The sequence below is a fragment of the Merops nubicus genome, unplaced genomic scaffold, assembly GCF_000691845.1.
Source record: "Merops nubicus isolate BGI_N331 unplaced genomic scaffold, ASM69184v1 scaffold20584, whole genome shotgun sequence".
Classification (NCBI taxonomy): Eukaryota; Metazoa; Chordata; class Aves; order Coraciiformes; family Meropidae; genus Merops; species Merops nubicus.
This window is the reverse complement of record NW_008602521.1, coordinates 12,704-16,853: the sequence shown is the minus strand read 5'-3', so window position 1 is coordinate 16,853 and position 4,150 is coordinate 12,704. Positions and strand designations below refer to the sequence as shown.

The 4,150-nt window shown below is 41.8% G+C and overlaps 1 protein-coding gene across 1 annotated transcript in view; it reads left to right on the top strand.

Annotated features, from left to right (window-relative positions):
• Positions 1 to 2,810: 2,810 nt before the first annotated feature.
• LOC103771111 (ankyrin-3-like) overlaps positions 2,811 to 4,150 on the top strand; it is a gene marked incomplete at its 3' end in the record, with an annotated part of 12,762 nt that continues 11,422 nt past the window's right edge. The window contains exons 1-3 of the mRNA XM_008938400.1: positions 2,811 to 2,913; positions 3,335 to 3,433; positions 3,817 to 3,915. The remainder of the gene's footprint in view (positions 2,914 to 3,334; positions 3,434 to 3,816; positions 3,916 to 4,150) is intronic.

Below are 4,150 nucleotides of genomic sequence, written 5' to 3'. Positions count from 1 at the left end.
GTGAGTTAACTCAGTCTGAGGGCTGGGGAACTTTGGCCAAGGTCAGAAAAAAAAGGCTTTCCCCTTCCTCAGTGCATAGGGATGTGCAGGGATGGACCTCAGCTGCTAAGGCAGCTCATGCAGCTTCACACACTACCGGCTCACATCACATTCGTGTAACTGGAAACCAGTAAGGTGGAAACTGGAAGTGCCAACTCAGATCAACTGAAGTGTGGGAGAGTTTGTGTCATCCCCAGCATGCTGTTAAAAGGCAGATTCTCTGGGTACTTCTTCGTTGTCATTGTGGTGCCTGTTCATGTCAGCATTGCTGTTCCTGTATGGTGCCCCTCGTGCTGGGAGCCTGGCCCCGTGTAAGCAGGGAGAACCCAGGCTGATGGGTGAGTGTGGCACTGTGCCCAGCACCTCACCAGCCCCATGGGCTCGGGTGGCAACCTGGCTGCTGGTGTCACTGGTGGTTTTGGACAGTTTAAGCAAGAAGAGTGATTTTTGAGTGGTGACTGGCAAAGGAGGGCATGCAGTTTGCTTCAGGGATTTCAGGAGGAGATTTGTGCATCACTTAGCAGCATCTGAGCCAGCTTGATTGGAAACATTTTTATATGTTCCCAGGCTGGAAGCGTGACCTAACCTTTGTCCTTCCTCCTGTTAACAAGCAAGTGCATCCAAGAGAAGTCCTTAAAAGACGTAGGCATTGCTCTCCCTCTACAGTGAAACAGCAGTTAGCTCCTAATGTGAATATCAGCTCTTTATCATCTTTATCCTTCTGCCTTCTTCCCTCCTCCATTTTGTCTGAGCAAATAGGTTTGAATGTTTCTGAGTATTTAAGTGTTTCTGAGCAGTGATTCTCATCTGGCCTGCGTTAGTGTGACTGGTGAGAACTGGTTTGCCACAGCAAGCTTTGCTGGTGCATCCCTTTCCCACCCAGAAGCAGCTCCAAACAGCTGATGTTAACAATCGTCCACTTGCTGACTGTGCCAAACAGACATGCCATGACACTGTGACAAAAAGGCTCCCGATCTATTAAGTCCTCCCTCATACCTTTAGTAATGCTGATAAAATGCTGACCTGTTTTTACCCCAGCAGCTGCTGTTGCTAAGCACTGAGAATATGACCTGTCTCCTGTAATAATCTGCATTGCACAGTTCAGATGATCTTCCAGCTGAAAGCATTTTACTGCTGCTCTCAAGGCAGCTGTTCTTCCCTGTAGTCCGCACAGTTCTCACCATGTAGTTTGTAGGTGTGTGTATCACCTTGGTTTTGATAAACTCTAATTAAAAATTGGTATTTGGGGGCAGTTTTGTTGGAGCACATCGCAGAAGTTGGTTTGTAACCATCAGTGTGGGGGGCTTGGAAAATAATGATGAAGAACAAGGAAGGTTGTCAGTAACTTAGCATTACAAAGTGGAGTGCCACTTGTGCAGAACTCAGGAGAAAAGGAAGGCCCTGTAAGTAATGGCTGTGTCCTTAGAAGAGAGAGCTTGCTGCTTTGAAAGCAGTGGTAAAATAATCTTGTAGCTTGTACCAGCACCAAGAAGGAAGCAGCCTTCTTACCCACTTACCATTTTACTGTCATTATGCCTGATTGCTTCATCCTGCACATGAAGGTGATTTCAGCTGAGCTTGAAGCAGTGCTTGAACAAAATACCCAGTTTGCAGTGGCTGCTCTGACAGGAGAGGAGGAAAGTCTGTAGGAAATACAGAAAGTGGGGACTGAAAAAAGATTAACATTCAGCACTGGATAAGTAACTGAGCTTTGGTGCCAGAGTGTTTTGTATTTCCCTCAGCAGTTAATGCCTTTAATTTTTTTTCTCTAAATTGTTGTACTCTTTTAGAACCTTAAAGGCCAATCAAGCACTTAAAGTTGTAGTGATGTAAACCTGTGATGAAATGATGCTGTGGGGAGAAAAAAAATACAATTCCCCTTATACCAATGGAGAAGAGGGCACAAAAAAAAAATATGTGGACTGCCCAAGATGCCAGGGAAAGCCATGGCACAAATAAAATCAAAGATGATATGATTTTTTGCTCTTGAAAGCTAACACAGTTTATCCCACTTGCTCCAAGGCAGGATCAGCATTATCTGAACCGTGCTTGGTGGATATTTGCATAACTTGCTGTTAAAACCCTCGGGGGATGGGAATTACTTTCAGTGTTTCTTTCATGACTTAACCATCATTTCTGCCATCCTTACATTCAAGCTGAAGTCACCATAAAGCAAATTTGCACAGCTGTCTTTAAAACAAGATCTGAAAAAAAGTAAAATGCATTTAGATAATGACATTGTACCAAGGGTTGTTTGGTTGCTTGACTGAACATGGACAGGAATTGTAAATAGAACGTGCCATAAAACAAGGGAAATAAAATGTAACCAGGCATTAGATTTTAAAATGCCTTAACTTGTAGAACCATGGTTTGGTTTTTTTTTGGTTTGATTGGTTGTTTGATTAAAGGTGGTGTGACACTTTTGGAAAAAGCAGAGTGGACTCTATGGAATCCTGTCCTGAGCCTCACCATGTTTGTTTTCCATGCTGGGTACCAGACGTGTCCCTGGTCCCTTGTGTGTTAGTGCTGCATAATTCATGTCTATCTATGAAGTCCCATCTTCTGCTGCCTAGTCAGGTGGACAGCCTGCTTACACCAAAGGGAGTTTGCATAAGCAAAGAGAGCAGGATTTGACCCATATTTGATAAGGCAGTTTGGGATCCTGTCCTGTCTAGCTAAATGTATGTACAATAGGCTGTATCATTAGTCACTTCTTTGCCAAGGGAATTACTGTGCTGTAATTTCTAATGGTACTTTCCCTTTTTCTTGCAGTCTGACACAAATGCAAGTTACCTGAGAGCTGCTCGAGCTGGCAACTTGGAAAAGGCTCTCGACTACTTAAAAAATGGAGTGGACATCAACATTTCAAATCAGGTTGAAGAATATTTTGATGGAATTTGCTGGTTAAAAACCTTTTCTATTTCTTGAATCTCTTTATATCGCACTTCATGTCAATGATAACTTAAGTGTTTTTCTATGAGCTGTGTTTACATATTTTATCCCATTAAACTTTTGTTTTTACCCCTTGCCATATCATTTCCCTTCCACTTGCAGAATATTTTGTTATTTAATGTTATCTTTCCATTGGATCATGAGGCTGCACACAGAACCTGAGACCCCAGAGCTAGTATAGTCTGACTTCTAACCTAGTTTTTGTAAACTTTACAAAGAGTAGTTTTTGGAAGCAGTCCTCTAACTGGGATATAATAATTTGTCTCCTGATATGCTTGCAACACTGGAAAACCTCTGCCAGTCTTTCCCATTGCTTTTTTTCTTTTCTTTTTTTTTTTATCAGAATGGGTTGAATGCTCTCCATCTCGCTTCCAAAGAAGGGCATGTAGAAGTTGTCTCTGAACTGATACAGCGAGGTGCCAGTGTGGATGCAGCGACAAAGGTCAGTCAGGCCTATCTAATTGTTCTCCTGGTCACACTGATGACATGGTCACAACTTGTCAGCCAAATGATTACAGACATTACTGCAGCAGTAACTCCCTATTTTCCACTGGTGGAGTGGTCTCAATAATTGTTTAATAGAAATTCCTTAGATTATAGTAAATGTCAGAAATTACAAGGCATGAGATGTCCTGAACAAATTGTTGATTCCTGTCTTGGTTTCTGTTCATGTCTTCTAGAAGAACTTGCCCATTAGAAATACTCAGTAAGAGCATTATATTGAGAGAAACACTATATTTTAAAGTGGAGTGTGTTCTTTATAGTATTGTCAGGTGTTCAAGCTCAGGTTTTGTACCCTTCAAATATCACTGTCTCTCATTTCAGAAAGGAAACACAGCATTGCACATAGCATCCCTAGCAGGACAAGCAGAAGTAGTGAAAGTGTTGGTTACAAATCGGGCCAATGTCAACGCACAGTCTCAGGTAAAGTAATATTTCTCCTTTTGGTACTATCAAAAACTTTGCTGACATTAAAATTGTTCTCCCATTATAAACTATAATATATATTTGGTAGATCTCATTGTGCTAATGCTAGTTCTTGCACATAAGGTTTGGACAAAGCTGAAACATGCTGCTGCCATTTTATTACTGAAGCAGTCATTTAACTGCGTATAGTGCTGAGTTCATTATCACCTTGTAACTCAACATGCAATTAAAA